Source organism: Tachyglossus aculeatus, chromosome 6, assembly GCF_015852505.1.
Source record: "Tachyglossus aculeatus isolate mTacAcu1 chromosome 6, mTacAcu1.pri, whole genome shotgun sequence".
NCBI classification, from domain to species: Eukaryota; Metazoa; Chordata; class Mammalia; order Monotremata; family Tachyglossidae; genus Tachyglossus; species Tachyglossus aculeatus.
The window spans coordinates 15411303-15428407 of NC_052071.1; the positions used below are offsets into that span (position 1 = coordinate 15411303).

Consider the following 17105-nt stretch of genomic DNA (forward strand, 5'->3'; position numbering starts at 1 on the left):
ATAAAAGACAGGGTGGGCGTGAGGAAGGAAGGAACAGAGATATGCTGCAGTTTTTTCCCGAAAGTACTGCTGCCATGACCTCACTTCTGGTGATCCGTGAGATGACTTTTTAAAGAAGCCGCTATCTAATCAACAGTTCCTTCCACAGAAGTTGTAGACAAAATTTCCGAGGAAGGTGGTGTAATGAGTGTGTGTATGGGGTTGCATTAGGAAACAGCGTGGCTCAGTGGAAAGAGCACAGGCTTTGGAGTCACAGGTCATGGGTTCAAATCCCGGCTCCACCAATTGTCAGCTGTGTGACTTTGGGCAAGTCACTTAACTTCTCTGTGCCTGTTACCTCATCTGTAAAATGGGGATTAAAACCGTGAGTCCCCCATGGGACAACATGATCACCTTGTAACCTCCCCGGCGTTTAGAACAGTGCTTTGCACATAGTAAGCGCTTAACAAATACCATCATTATTATTATTATTAGGAGGTTTGGGAAATTTTCCTTAGGTAAGTCTTGTAGAAAAGGAGGCTTTCAGATCAGATAATAAAAAGGTGGCTAGATTAAAGCTCAGAAAGGTCACATTTTTGAAAAACTAGAGAGAACAAATAGTTTGCACTTGTGGACTTCCAGTAAATAGTTTTGAAAATGTATCCTTGATGATTATTTAATGTGTTTGTGATACGAAATTCAGTACCGTTTTACATTTAGAAAAAGATTTTTCCAGCTTCATTCCATTGTATGGGGAAGCAGCATTGCCTAGGGGAAGAAACACAGGCCAGAGAGTTGGAGATTTTAATCCTGGCTTGGCCACTTGCCTTTCGTGTGACCCTGAGCAAGTCACATAACTTCGCTATGCTTCACTTACCTGTAAAATTGGGAAATCATCTTGCGCTACGTTGTTGGCATGGATTATTTCTGTCGCCTTAATGTGATAACTGCTGTTCCTGAAACTGAACTGATCAAGAGCATTTTTCAAACATCTATTTGCCCGTGTACTCTGCTGTGTAAAAAGTATAAACTGCAGACCCAGCTCCTGTCCTCTGCGGGGAGAGATGTATATGTAGTCCTTTGTGTTTGAAGGTGACATTTCCCAGGAGTGTAGGTTTGTGTGAATTACAGCCATTTCAAGCAAAAGTATTTATTGAGCAGTTTGTGCAGAGCACTGTACTAAGTGCTTGGGAGAGTACAATATAATAGACACATTCTCTGCCCACAATGACCTTATAGTCTAAAGGGGGAGATAGACATTAATATAAATTACAGATAGGAATATAAGTGCCTTGGGGGTCGGAGTTGGGGGGAGGCAATGAAAAAAGGGAGCAAGTCAGGGAGATAGGGAGTGAAAGAAAAAAAAGAGGGCTTCGTCAGGGAAGCCTTCGTGGAGGAAATGTGCCTCCAATAAGTCTTTGAAAGGGGGTGGAGAGTAATTGTCGGATAAGAAGAGGGAGGGTATTCTGGGCCAGAGACAGGACGTGGGTATGAGGTTGGCGGCAATCAATCAATCAATCGTATTTATTGAGCCCTTACTGTGTGCAGAGCACTGTACTGAGCGCTTGGGAAGTACAAGTTGGCAACATATAGAGACAGTCCCTACCCAACAATGGGCTCACAGTCTAAAAGGGGGAGACAGAGAACAAAACCAAACATACTAACAAACTAAAATAAATAGAATAGATATGTACAAGTAAAATAGAGTAATAAATATGTACAAACATATACATATATACAGGCAAGATAGATGAGATGGAGGTACACTGAATGGATGTGGATTAGAGGAGCGAAGTGTATGGGCAGGATTGTAGGAGACTAGCGAGGTGAGGTAGGAGGGGGAAAGGTGATCGAGTGCTTTAAAGCAAGTGTATTTGGAAGAGTATTGAATGGGGCCAGAAGTGTTGTGAACATCAGATAAATTGCTAAAAAAAATGTAAATTTTGTCAAATTCAGAACTTACATACCTTGATGTCTGTCCTCGGCCACCTATTCAAATTTGGGACCACAATTTGGATTTACAAAACTGTTAAAAGCACAAATCTCTAAATGTGATTTTCTTAGATTTGAACTTTGTTTGCAGTGCAACTCATCTTCTGAGTTTGTTCATCACGTAAATCAGATTTACTTGAATTCGAAGTGCTTATTCATTAGTTGATTATTAGTTATTAGAGTCTTTGCATATTCGTGTGCCATACCTATCCTGACAACCTTTTAAAATTTTTGTATCTCTTCTCCTTCTATATAGAAAGAAAGGAAGCTATGGTAAATTAAATATTCTTTAGCATACTTAAGGGGGAAGAGGGGAAAATCTTCTCATCCCTTGCCCTCTAGTAGGGGTCATCAGTCAGAGAATTGTACCAAGTGCCTCAGAGAGTACAGTGTAACAAAGACACATTTCCTCCCTATAAAGAGTCTAGGGGGGAGATAGACATTAATTGAAATAAATTTCAGATATGTACATAAGTACTGTGGGGCTGGGAGGGGGAATGAATAAAGGGAGCAAGTCAGGGCGAGGGAGAAGAGGAAAGGAGGGCTTAATCAGAAAAGGCATCTTGGAGGAGATGTGCTTTGTAATCACAAAGCATGCTCCTGAACTGGATGCTTATGGCAGTGGGTCAGCAATGGAGTGACAGCTGGGGGCTCCCAGCAATTGTGTCTGAAATTAAACAGAAACTTAAGTAGCTCCCATGTACATCTCTCTGAGGCGTAGGGAGCCGTGTCATGGAGTAATTTTTTTAGCTTGATAATTGTGGTATTAAGTGCTTACTATGTGTTAAGCACTGTTCCAAGCACTGGGGGCATAATAATAATAACGATGGCATTTATTAAGCCCTTACTATGTGCAAAGCCCTGTTCTAAGTGCTGGGGAGGTTACAGGGTGATCAGGTTGTCCCATGGGGGGCTCACAGTCTTCATCCCCATTTTACAGATGAGGGAACTGAGGCCCAGAGAAGTTAAGCGACTTGCCCAAAGCCACACAGCTAATTGGCAGAGCTGGGTTTTGAACCCATGACCGTGCTCTTTTCCGCTGAGCCATGTTGATAGGTCAGACGCTGTCCCTGCCCCACACGGGCTCCCGATCAAAATCAGAGGGAGAACAGGGATTGAATCCCCATTTTTCAAACGACATGACCGAGGCCCAGAGAAGTGAAGTGATTTTGCCCAAGGTAACCCAGGAGGCATGTGGCAGAGCTGGGATTAGAACCCAGGGCCTCTGACCCCCAGGCACGTGCTCTTTGCACTATACTACACTGCTCCTTGAATGCTTGAATGTTTGAGCCATTCTTGGAGAATTAAAGATGTGGATGGGATGGAGAATGGGAATAGGGGGTTCATCGCCACCGCAGTTCCCAAAGATACACCCTTCCACTGGTTCTTGTGACACCAAGAGGATGCTTTTAGTCTGTCAGTTTGCTGACATTTCGTGCCTACCTTTCTAATTGTCAGCTGTGTGACTTTGGGCAAATCACTTAACTTCTCTGTGCCTCGGTTACCTCATCTGTAAAATGGAGATTGACTGTGAGCCCCTTGTGGGACAACCTGAGCACCTTGTAACCTCCCCAGCGCTTAGAACGGTGCTTTGCACATGGTAAGCGCTTAATAAATGCCATTATTATTATTATTATTATTATTATTAATGTCCTAATAGTAACCCCTTCTGCTCACTGCTGTAACCTTTGCCCTCTACAGGAACAAAAACACCACCTCCTTGTGAGGGAGGGTTGTGTTACAGACCTGCAGCCTCCCATCACTGGCCCTGGCAGGGAAACTTCAGGTAAAATCAATCTGGTTCCAATTTGGGGCTGGGGCAGAGGGACCAGGTGAACAAAAGAGAAGCAGCGTGGCATAGCGGAAAGAGCCCGGGCTTCGGAGTCAAAGGTCATGGGTTCTAATCCCGACTCTGCCACTTAGCTGTGTGACTTTGGGCAAGTCACTTCAGTTCTCCGTGCCTCAGTTACCTCATCTGTAAAATGGGGATTAAGACTGTGAGCCCCATCTGGGGCAAGCTGATTACCTTGTATCCCCGCAGCGCTTAGAACAGTGCTTTGCACATAGTAAGCACTTAACAAATGCCATCATAAAACAAAAACAGAACCCAGCAAGAGCGTGTTGGAAAAAAAAGCTAAATGACAGGTCAAAGGGGCGAGAGCAGGGAGGCAAGGAGTTGGCCACAGGACATTGGAAGAACAGAGGGAAGAGAAGCCAAGATAGCCACAGAGGCTTAGAGAGGTGGACAGGGGAATTCATTCATTCAGTCGTGTTTATTGAGCGCTTACTGAGTGCAGAGCATTGTACTAAGCACTTGGGAAGTACAAGTTGGCAACATATAGAGACGGTCCCTACCCAACAATAGTCTCACAGTCTAGAAGGGAGAGACAGACAACAAAACAAGACATGTAGACAGGTGTCAAGTTGTCCGAACAAATAGAATTAAAGCTAAATGCACATCATTAACAAAATAAATAGAATAGGAAATATGTACATGTAAAATACAGTGATAAGTCTGTACAAACATATATACAGGTGCAGTGGAGAGGGGAAGGAGGCGGGGGGGCGGATGGGGAGGGGAGGAGGAGAGGAAAAGGGGGGTTCAGTCTGGGAAGGCCTCTTGGCAGAGTGAGGAAGGAGAATTGAGACAATAACTCAGGAAGGGACCAGAGGATAAAAGGATTAGATGGATAAGGTTACAGGGTTGGGGGCAGGGCTGGGGGGATAGAGAAGAAACTGACAGGTAAATCGATGGAGGAAGAGACAGACAGATGGACAAACGAACCAAAGGAGAGTCCCGGGATTTAGGAGGTGTTTAGGAGAATGGCAGGAGGAGAGGAATTATAGGAAGATAGAAAGGGAAGGGAAAGGATTATGAGGAGAAAAAAATGCAGCATCTGACCTGGTTGAAACAAGGATACTTTGCAATCGTATTCTGGTGAATAATAATGATGGTATTTGTTAAGCGCTTACTATGTGTGAAACACTGTTCTAAGCGCTGGTGAAGATGTGAGCAATTAGTTGTACCTGTCATATATGCTCCCTTTTAAAAATGTTTTTGATCCCTGCCTTTAGGCCAACTAGAGGTTATTTTAGGGCACTTTCATAGATGTTTGCCTCTTTGTTCCAGGAAGTAAGATTGCTTAATGACTCTTTCTTCACTATTTGCCCCCTCTGAGCGGTCTGTACAGGATTGAGCTAAACAAACTTGGTAAAAGGAAGTGATTCAGCATCCCCCCTACCTCCTACATTGTGCATCAGAGTCTGAAGTCAGATTTGTTCAAGACTGTCACCGCCTATTGAAATGTGCAATGTCACTTCATCAGGGTAAGAGTGGAAGTATGAAGAAGAGCATGTTGCCTTCGGAATGCAATGTAAAATTCTTTGGAATTTATATTTTCTTTTTTACTAAAGAAGTCTTCATTGATTAATCCCCAAGGTCACAGGCAAATAAGAGCTATGGTGACCATTTTTTGTTGTAGAATTACAAACCAAGGTGAAGCCAGTCTTCCAGTAACATAGGGGTGGTGTTCTGTCAGTCACAACCCCAAGTTAAGGAACTGTCATGACGCACGGGACTGTCTGGTGATCTGCACCCAAACAGGCTCGTGTAGTCAGACGCATGTTTTCTAACAATGTTCCACCTGGAACGTGTAGCGCAGAGACACGTTACGACAGGAGCGAATGTACTTAATAGAAATAGTTCAGTGTGATTTCCTTTTTTTTTTAATTTTAAGCAAAGGAAGGCAAGAAGTCTCATTTTCCAACAGTGGTTTACAAAATGGGCACCGTGTTGTCAGCTGCTTTTGAGGTTCCATGACCACAGAAAGACTGCACCCACTTTCCCTGACCACTCTCTTGCAGTGTGTGCCACGGGGCATAAGGGGATTGAGTGAAAAGATGTGGATGACTCAGGGAAATCATCATCTTTTTTACTGAAACAACTCGAGGATTTCCTGTGATTTTTTTTTCTTCCCACCTCTTCTCCTTCCAACCTTAATATGAAGTTCTGGGAAATGTAGACAGCCCCAGTCCGACCTTGTTCAGGTGAAGGCATCTTGGATTTTCCCCTCAGACCATTCAGTCAATCATATCAGATGTAGGTGGGTAGATGACTAGGCCGTGGTGAGCTGGACTTATCCCAGTTTTTAAACTGACTCTTCAATACTATTATTATTGTAATTATTAAAGTAATGCAGTCATAGATTTAGAATGCATTTCTTTCAAGAAAGTTAACCCTGTTTGCATATATCATTTCACTTTAACATATTTATTCATATTTATTGCGGGCAGAACATTGTACTAAAAACTTGGGAGAGTACATAACAGACACATTCCCTAAAGGGACCCTGCTCAACATCCTTGGGCAGAGCTGTTAGTAGATTGTTCATTTCACGCATACTCACAAATACAGTCTCACTCAGCAGCAGCATCTTTGAGCTGAGAAGCAGAGTGGTATAGTGGATAGAGCACCAACTTGGGAGCCATAAGGACCTGGGTTCTGATCCCGGATCTGCCGCTTGTCTGCTGTGTGACTTTGGACAAGTCATTTCAGATCTCTGTGCCTCAGTTACCTTATTTGTAAAATGGGGATTAGGACTGTGAGCCCCATGTGGGACATGGAACTGTATCCAACAAGATTATTTTGTATCTACCCTAGCTCTTAGAACAGTGCCTGGCACATAGCAAGCACTTAACAAACACCATAAAAAAAACCCCTATATTCAGTTGATATCCTTTCCAGTTTGGGATCTCTTTCCCAAACGCTTAATACAGTGCTCTGCACACAGTAAATGCTCAATAAATACGATTGATTGATAGTACAAATCAGTGCTAGGGGAGGCTGAGCTAAGCACAATAGATGTAGGTGGGTAGATGACTAGGCTGTGGTGAGCTGGACTTATATCAGTTTTTAAACTGACTCTTAACTAATTTGTGGTGTTTTTCTTAAATTTAGAAGCAGCAGAGATAAGGGCCAACGTAAAAGCCTGAAATCGAATCTGTAGCAAAAGACTGTAATGCAAATCCTTTTAGCATCAGGAGGTGCCTCTAGGGAGGCTTCAAATCGCATTGAAGTAATAACCGAGTTTTAGTGAATGCATTGTCATTGATTCAGAGTTCTTTGTCACTTTAGACTTCTGATTTTTCATGCTTATATTTTCATTTGTCCTAAGTGGAAAGGGCACAGGTCTAGAAGTCAGAGGACCTGGGTTCTAATGTCAGTTCTTCCACTTATCTTGACAAACCACATAACTTCTCTGTGCCTCGATTTCCTCATTCGTAAAATCGGGGTGAAGTACCTGTGCTCCCTCTAACTTAGGCTGTGAGCCCCAGGTGAGGCCTGATTACCTTGTAGCTACCCCAGTATTTAGTATAGTTCTTGGCACATTGTAAGCTCTTAAATACTATTATTATTGTAATTGTAAAAGTAATGCAGTCATAGATTTAGAATGCATTTCTTTCAAGCAAGTTAACCCTGTTTGCATATATCATTTCACTTTAGCAATTTGGGAGGTAGAGAGGTAGTTTTTACAGAAGGCAAAATTGAGGCATTTAATAGAAAGGTTGAGGGCCTTGCTCAAAATCCCACAGCAAGTATCTTGCAAGGTGGGAAACAGAAGCAAGGTCCTTTTGGCTCCTGGTTTAGTACTTTTTTAAAAAATAAAGCCAGATTAGATTATTGAAGGCCTTTTTTAAAAATTGCAGTGTAACCGCTGGGCTTTTTCCTCCAGGATTCTTCTTGCTCCGTGAGAGCTCACCTCCTCCAGGAGGCCTTCCCAGACTGAGCCCCCATTTTCCTCTCCTCCTCCCCACCCCCCCACCCTACATCACTTGTATAAATATTTGTACAGATTTATTACTCTGTTTTACTTGTACATATTTACTATTCTATTTATTTTGTTAATGATGTGCATATAGCTTTAATTCTGTTCTGACGATTTTGACACCTGTCTTCTTGTTTTGTTTTGTTGTCTGTCTCCCCCTTCTAGACTGTGAGCCCGTTGTTGAGTAGGGACTGTCTCTATATGTTGCCAACTTGTACTTCCCAAGCGCTTAGTACAGTGCTCTGCACACAGTAAGCACTCAATAAATACGATTGAATGAATGAATGAATTTGATCTCATATTTCACTGTCTTAATCATTCACTCCTGTGCTTTCGTCAGTTGGGACTACTTTTCTTCCCAACCACTGCCCCCGTCCCCAGTGTTGTAAGATGAGCTTCTCGTAAAATACTGTTAAATTGCACAAATTGTGGAAAGTTGTAGATAGCATTTTGAACTTAGAATCACTTCCTTTTGGACTTCGTTCAACTTGTTTCTCAATGCTTGGTGGAAGAAGGTTGTAGGCTCTCAGGCTTTTAAGATCAGTCTCATTCCTGTGTCCGTAAAACTTCTTGGACCCAGAGACAGTGAACTGGTGAGTTAATTACATATATTTTTAGATCGTGAGTATCCCCAAGGAACAGATATTGTATTTTTTTTCCCAGTGCTTTAGTACACTGCTTGCATGTAAGTTCTGTTACTACTATATGTTATTTGCTTTAGGTTCGTTTAAAAAAACCGATATGCATAATTTAATTTTCATTCTTTGAGGCATAGATTTTATTATCAATCCATGGTATTGAGCACTTAGTGCAGAGCACTGTAATAAGTGCTTGAGAGAGTACAATACAACAGAATTAGCAACCACATTCCCTGCCCGTAGCAAGCGTACGGCCTCAAATTTTTAGAAAGCATTAAAACACTTGTAGTTTTCAAAAGAGGCTCATAAAGTAATTCTGAGCTCTATATTCAGTCCATCCAATAAGTATGCTATGACAGAAAATATGTATGTTGGGCATAAGACCTTTAATGCCCCAAATCAATCTTACTTGGAAGTTGCTAGGGGGCGAAGGCTATTTTTATATATGTTCTGTTCTTTTACTGCATGCTATTTTAGGAAACCAGATGTTTTCAAGGGAAAGTAGTGCCTAAGTAGCAGGGCATGGAATATTCTAATCAGCCTCAACTGTAGTACACTAAGTGTTCTCTGTCAGGAAAATTTCAATGGACACAAAGCCAGATTACCGAGGCCAAGTATTATAATAACGACAATGCTGGCAGTTTCTTTTCATCATCATGATCATCAATCGTATTTATTGAGCGCTTGCTATGTGCAGAGCACTGTACTAAGCGCTTGGGAAGTACAAATTGGCAACATATAGAGACAGTCCCTACCCAACAGTGGGCTCACAGTCTAAAAGGGGGAGGCAGAGAACAAAACCAAACATACTAACAAAATAAAATAAATAGGATAGATATGTACAAGTAAAATAAATATATAGTTCTTCCCAAAAGTTCTTGCCGTTAATGGAACCTGTTGTTATATGCCTCTAATTTCCTGAAGGAAGAAAGTCTATGTAGAAGCAGTGTGGCCTACTGGATAGAGCCCAGGCTTGGGAGACAAAAGGACCTAGGTTCTAATCCTGGCTTCACCTCTTGTCTGCTGTATGATCTCGGGCAACATAATTTATGTGCCTGTTATATATAAAGTGGGGATTAAGATCGTGAGCCCCGTGTGGGACCTGAATTGTGTCCAATCGATTTACTTTCATCTACCCCCGAAATTAGCACAGTGCCTGGCACATAGTAAGCACTTAAGAAATACCATTATTACTATTATTATACAACTTGACTGAAGGACAAACTAAGGGAACCTTAAGAAAGTGCCTGCTGTCTTTGTTTCTGACTAATCCCAGTGAATGAGTTTTGGCATAGATAATGTGCCTAGTATGAATTAGCCTCGTTTCAAATTAGCCTTGTTTAGACTGTGAGCCCACTGTTGGGTAGGGGCTGTCTCTATATGTTGCCAACTTGTACTTCCCAAGCGCTTAATACAGTGCTCTGCACACAGTAAGTGCTCAGTAAATACGATTGATTGATTGATTGATTCAAACCTGATAGCGAAATCCTTTGGGGACACTGAAACTTTAACCATCAGGAAGCAATCTATGAAGTAGTTGTGGCTATGAAATTTTAAGATCTATTTTCCTAACGTTGAAAAGTGTAGTCCACGTGTTACCAGAGAAACTCGGAGGTGAAGTAAGTTGCCATCCTAAAGATGTTTTAGTTTTAATATCTGGTTAAATCAGAAAATTGTAATTTGTGGGCTTTGTAATGGAAAATCCTGATTGAAATAACAATTATGTTTGTATGCATTTCTATTGCTTACTAAGACTGAAGGGAGAATGGAGAATCTGGTATTTCTGGAAACAGAAACTGAGTTTTTATTTTCTCGGAATAACTTTTTTAATGTTTATAATAATAATGATGGCATCCGTAGTATGTTTGGTTTTGTTCTCTGTCTCCCCCTTTTAGACTGTGAGCCCACTGTTGGGTAGGGACTGTCTCTATATGTTGCCAACTTGTACTTCCCAAGCGCTTAGTACAGTGCTCTGCACACAGTAAGCGCTCAAGAAATACGATTGATGATGTGCAAAGCACTGTTCTGAGTGTTGGGGGGGATACAAGGTGATCACGTTGTCCCATGTGGTGCTCACAGTCTTCATCCCCATTTTACAGATGAGGTAACTGAGGGTCAGAGAAGTTAAGTGACTTGCTCAAGGTCACACAGCAGACGTGGGGGGAGCCGGGATTAGAACCCATGACCTCTGACCCCCAAGCCCATGCTCTTTCCACTGAGCCACGATTTGATAAGCACTTAGAATTTGCCAAACACTGTTCTAAGTGCTGGGATAGATACAAGCTAATCAGGTTGGATGCAGCACATGTCCCACATGGGGCTCACAGTTTTAAACCCAATTTTACAGATGGGGTAATTGAGGCACAGAGAAGTTAAGTGACTTGCCCAAGGTCATATAGCAGACAAATGGTGGAGCCGGGATTAAAACCTAGGGCCTTCTGTCTCCCAGGCCCGTGCTCTATTTGCTAATAATAATAATTCATTCATTTATTGAATCATTTATTGAGCACTTACTGTGTGCAGAGCACTGTACTAAGCACTTATTTGTTAGTATATACTAAGCACTGAGGTAGATACAAGATACTCAGGTTGGATACAGTCCCTGGCTCAAATGGGGCTTACAATCTAAGTGTAGGGAGGAGGAATTAATCCTCATTTTAGATGGGGAAACTGAGGCACGGGAAGCTAGGTGACTTGCCAAGGTCACACAGCAAACAAGTGGCTGAACAGCATGAGAACCAGGTCCTCCAGCTCCGAGGGCTCAGCTCTTTCCGTTAGGCCTCATTGCCCCTTACCACATCAATGCCACGATTACGCTCTTTTTTATGCAGATGTGTTTTTGAGGCGAAAAGTTTGAAGGCCTAAATAATAATAATAGTAATGATGGCATTTATTAAGCGCTTACTATGTGCAGAGCACTGTTCTAAGCACTGGGGAGGTTACCAGGTGATCAGGTCGTCCCACGGGGGGCTCACAGTCTTAATCCCCATTTTACAGATGAGGTAACTGAGGCCCAGAAAAGTTAAGTGACTTGCCCAAAGACACACAGCGGACAATTGGTGGAGCTGGAATTTGAACCCATGACCTCTGACTCCAAAGCCCATGCTCTTTCCACTGAGCCACGCTGCTTCTAAATTGGAACCCCTCTACTTAAGTTTAGTTCACGAACCGTTGGGCGGGTTACCTTATTTTCAAGAATGTATTTAAAGAATTAGCTATACCGTTTTTAAAATGTTTTCAAGGAAGACCGTTAAAATAAGGCAGGTACAGATAATTTGAAACCAGAATCTACCAACTTTTCCTTTTCATATAAGTTCGTGTGATTATAAAAATATTTAAAAAATTATCCAGTTGTTTCTGAAGTTATCAGTAATAGCTGTCAAACTGTAGACGTCAGGCTGAAGAGCCCTGTATAATTTCCTCTTAGATTTTTATTTAAGTATCTAGTGTTGAGGGCATCATCCGGATTCAAAGAGATGCTACTGATAGTGAGATTCTATCTGCGCGTAGGCGAGTTTGATTGCTTACGACAAATGTCACGGACTGTCCTTTCCATCGTGTGTGGGCCCAAAGAACTGCGTGTGCTCATCTGTTCCTTTTGCTGTCTGCACTGTCTGGTGCCTTATTCATTTTCTCTCTGTGTCACAGTCATTTTAATCTCTGTTGGGGAGGATTTGTACTCACTGAAACCCAGACTAATCGGTCCGCTGCTGGTTTCTCTCTGGACCGCATGTCCTGCCCCAAAGCCAGAAGATGTACTGTCTTTCGTGTGTGCTCACTGACATATTGCCTTATATGCATCCCCACCCGAGCCCACCATTGCACACAGAAACCCACTCAATTCATCCATAATACATGGTTTTGCTGTGGGTTTTAGTGGGATGTTGTTAAGGAATTAGGGTATGTTCTTCCAGCACCAGGTTGGCATTCGATGGCAGGTTTAGAAGAAATGATCGTATACGGTCATTCCGCAATGGTCACGGCGCGTGTACCGTGACCCAAGTTTTCCTTAAAGCCGGATCCATCATCCTCAAATATTATGAGATCGCAGCTCCTCCAAGAGGCCGTCACCAATTCATTCAATAGTATTGACTGCTTACTGTGTGCAGGGCACTGTACTAAGCGCTTGGGAGAGTACCATATATCAATAACAGACACATTCCTTGCCCACAACAAGCTTACAGTCTAAATGGGGAGACAGACATTAATATAAATAAATTATATATACATATATATGTGTGTACGTAAGTGCTGTGGGGCTGGGACGGGGGGATGAATAAAGGGAGCAAGTTAGGGCAGGAGTGGGAGAAGAGGAAAGGAGGACTTCGTCAGGGAAGGCCTCTTGGAGGAGATGTGATTTTAATAAGACTTTGAAGCAGGGGAGAAATTCTGTCGTAATTTCAAAACTCCCCAGGTTATAGTCCCAAATGCCACTTGAGTGCTTCTGTATCACCTAAGCATTTAAATGCTCAGTCTCCCGTAACCATTATGTATATATCTTCTATACCTATTACTTCCTCCTAAAATTTAATTCATTGTAGTGTCTGTCTCCCCTGCTAGATTGTGAACTCCTTGATGCTGAGGATTTTGTTACTAATTCTAGCGTGCTCTCCCAGGCATTTAGTACAGGGCAGGCACTCAAATAGCATTATTGACTGATTTGATTAACTAAGAGTACAGTTAAATTTTTAGGTAGCTCTTTTAGCTCGTATTTTAAAGATAACGCTGTGGGGAGTCATGCCAGCTCAACCAGAAAACACTATTTTTATGAGTAAGTGCTTAAATGCTGCTGGTTGATAATTGTTCATTTCTATTAGCATACAATTCAAGTAGCTAGTGAATGATTATATATGATATTTACCCTAACATTTTACTTGGGTGAATCTGGTGTATCATGGCAATTTCTCCTTTGGCTTTGTAAAATGTAATGAGGTCTTGTCTTCATATCTGATGCTGGGCTGATTTTCTGTCTTTTTTAAATCATGGTGCATGCTATTTCCTTTATTGTAGAGCTGTGCCACTAATAATAATAATAATAATGATGACATTTAAGTGCTTACTATTTGCAAAGCACTGTTCTAAGCACTGGGGAGGATAGAAAGTGATCAGGTTGTCCCACCTGGGGCTCACAGTCTTAATCTGCATTTTTCAGATGAGGTAACTGAGGCACGGAGAAGTTAAGTGACTTGCCCAAGGCCACACAGCTGACAATTGGCGGAGCCGGGATTTGAACCCATGACCTCTGACTCCCAAGCCTGTGCTCTATCCACTGAGCCACGCTGCTTCTCTAACCTCTCCTTCTAAACCAAACGTACTGTCCAAGGGCAGTCTCGGGATTTTCCCCTGTTGCAGGAGTCTCCCATTTATTCTTCCTGGGTGTTTTTGTTTTGGTTTGGTTTTTTTGGTGGTACTTGTTAAGCACTTACTATGTGCCAGGCACTGTACCTAGCTCTGGGGTAGGTACAAGGTAATCAGGTTGGACGCAGTCTGTGGCCTTCATGGAGCTCACAATCTTTAATCCCTCATCTTACAGATGAAGTCACCGAGGCCCAGAGAAGCAAAGCGATATGCCCATGGTCACACAGCAGCAGACAAGTGGTGGAGCTGGGATCAGAACCCAGATCCTTCTTACTCCCACGCCCATGCTCTATCCATTACACCATTTCTCGGGGGTTCCTGCAAAGGCCAAGTTGTGACCTTTCAGCAGCTTTTGTATTAGGCTGGTGAACCACTTGTCCATTGTGACATTTCTACCTGATCCAGTGATATTAGAGAAATCGGCTTAGGGACCAAAGCAAGGGGAGGATTGTTTCTCGTGGATGAGCCATCTGGCCACTTGCCTATCTAGTGATACGTTGTTACATGTATAGCATAGCATTGACTATATTGCTCACCTCTTTGGGCCATTCTTAATAGGCATATTTGGCATGAATAGTCTGAGTGGTCACCTGCCCCATCCATTTCATAAGCTTCAGATCCAAGTTCTAGGCTCATAAGAGTTAAGACTGCTTTTAATGCCCAAGTGAAATTGGTCCTTAAAATGCTAAGGACATTATGAAGCTGCATCATGCTAGTGACCTTTCTGACAGATTGCTATCAAAGCTTCACTAGCTGACTGCAGGAAAAACACTCTCTTGGGGAACCTAATCTTCATTTGAGGGCAAAACCAGAAATGAACAAATGGTTTCATCTTTGAAGTCAACCCCAAAATGCAAAAGGCCTGCCTGATATTTTCCTGAAGAATGGTAAGCAAATTTTCCGGGAGTGTTCCACAGAAATTCTTCCAGTTGCTGTGCTGGAAGGCAAATTGGGTAATTTGCTTTTATTTACAATAGTCCTTTTACTTTGAATCATTTTGGGCCTTGCAATTATTCATCAATAAGTGGTATTTAGGAAAAATGCAGTAGAATTAGAAGACGCTTTCCCTGCCCTCCAGGAGTTTACCCTCTAGCAGGGGAGACAGGCACCGAGTAAGAAGACGATTGTGTCGGGAGGATGATTTTTATTTCATCCAGTAGTATTTGTTGAGCCCTTACTGGGTACAAAGCACTGTACTAAATGCTGGGGAAGACTACAATAAAGGATGAAGGAGATTTCATCCCTGGTTCTCGGGGGCTCACACTGTGAAGTGTGGGGCAGGGACCTTGGCTTCAGACACCCGAAGAAGCCTCAGATGCATAAAGATGAAATGTCAGTCATATTTATTGACCGACCGTTTACTATGTGCAGAACAGTGCAGGGCAGAAGCACTTGGGAGAGTACAATGTAACAGACACATCCCCTTTTATTCCCATTTATTGCGTCCCTTTTGCTTAGAAGCCACAGCCCCGAGTGTCACCCAGTAACCTTAATGATGTGTTACTGCACATCAAGTGCAGCGGAGAAGCAGCGTGGCTCAGTGGAAAAGAGCACGGGCTTTGGAGTCAGAGGTCATGGGTTCAAATGCCGCTCTGCCAATTGTCAGCCGTGTGACTTTGGGCAAGTCACTTAACTTCTCTCTGCCTCAGTTACCTCATCTGTAAAATAGGGATGAAGACTGTGAGCCCCATGTGGGACAACCTAATCATCTTGTATCCGCCCCAGCGCTTAGAACAGTGCTTTGCACATAGTAAGCGCTTAATAAATGCCATTATTATTATATTATTATTATGTGTGGGTGATAGCAGCCATGGTTTGAAGGCCTCGGACAATTTTGGTTGACTCATCGACGGCCCCAGCTGTCTTTGGGTGGTCTACTTCAATGTGGATTGTGCACTTCCAAATGAAGGTAGCTAGGGATGGGCTCCATTCCCAGCCTCCCCAGGGGTTCGTTTCAACTAGAAAAGCAGGGTAGCTTTGTGGAATGGTCATGGGAGTCAGAGGAACTGGGTTCTAATCCTGGCTCTGCCACTTGCCTGCTGCGCAACCTTGGGTGAGTCACGTAACTTCTCCATGTCTAGGTTTCCTCATCTGGGTAACGTGGATTCCATACCTGTTCTCCTTTCCCCTTAGGCTCTGAGCCTTGGGTGGGACAGGGACCAGGTCCAATCTGCTTATCTTGTATCTTCCCCATTGCTTAATACAGTGCTGGGCACATAGTAAGTGCTTAAAAGGTATCACACTTTTTGGGGTGTTCCAGGGAACCAGTACAGAACCAAGACTGTCTTTTGATTTACTCCTGAACCTATCAGGACAAATACCCCCACCAATCCTCAAGATACAGACACGGCTAGCCATGCTGGAATCACACAAGAGTCCCAGAGGAATATTGATGCCATCACAGTGTTTAGTGTGCCCCTTTTCCTGACAGACCAGGGGAGCAAATTGACAGGATCCATAAATGGATTGGACTTCGGTTTTCCTACAGCTTCTGCCGCTGTTCACCGCAGTCAGCATTACGGATAGAAGCAGAGTGGCCTCGTAGAAAGCACAGGCCTGGAAATCGGAGGACCCGCATCCTAATCCCAGCTCTGCCACTTGCTTGCTTTAGGACAAATCACTTCATTTCTTTGTGCCTCAGCTTCCTCATCTGTAAAATGGGGATCAAATTTTCCTCATCTGTACAATGAGGATGAAAGACCCATTCTCCCTCCTACTTAAACTGTGAGCCCACTGAGGGACAGGCACTGTGTCCAACCATCGCCCCTGCTTACCTCCTTCCCCTCCCCACATCACCTGTATATATGTATATATGTTTGTATGTATTTATTACTCTATTTTATTTGTACATATTTGTTCTGTTTTATTTTGTTAATATGTTTTGTTCTCTGTCTCCCCCTTCTAGACTGTGATCCCACTGTTGGGTAGGGACCGTCTCTATATGTTGCCAACTTGTGCTTCCCAAGCGCTTAGTACAGTGCTCTGCACACAGTAAGCGCTCAATAAATACGATTGAATGAATTGAATGAATGAATGAACCTGATTATCTTCTATCTACCCCACGTTGTTTGGCACTTAGTGAGCACTTAACACATACCACCACTATTATTACTCCATCCTAATCCTCCTTGACCTTTCAGGTGCCTTTGTCACCGTTGACCACCCCGTTCTCCCGGAAACGTTATCCAACTTGGGCTTCACTGTCACTGTCCTCTCCTGCTTCTCCTCCTTTCTCCCTGGCCGTTTATTCTGAGTCTTTTTGCGGGCTCTTCCTCTGTCTCCCACCTCCTAACTGTGGGAGTCCTTCAGAGTT

General features: G+C 43.0%; 1 protein-coding gene across 6 annotated transcripts in view; it reads left to right on the forward strand.

The window, feature by feature from the left end:
* The window catches only part of ACSL4 (acyl-CoA synthetase long chain family member 4), a 77555-nt gene that overhangs the window by 24605 nt on the left and 35845 nt on the right, over positions 1-17105 (forward strand). The window contains exon 1 of one of the 6 annotated variants that reach the window (XM_038747685.1): positions 3737-3757. The exons of 3 other annotated variants lie outside the window; for them this stretch is intronic. The gene's annotated coding sequence lies outside the window, so the exon portion shown is untranslated. Of the gene's footprint in view, positions 1-3736; positions 3758-17105 lie in introns of those variants that run through there. 2 more of the 6 variants (XM_038747687.1, XM_038747689.1) reach the window with 2 other exon arrangements.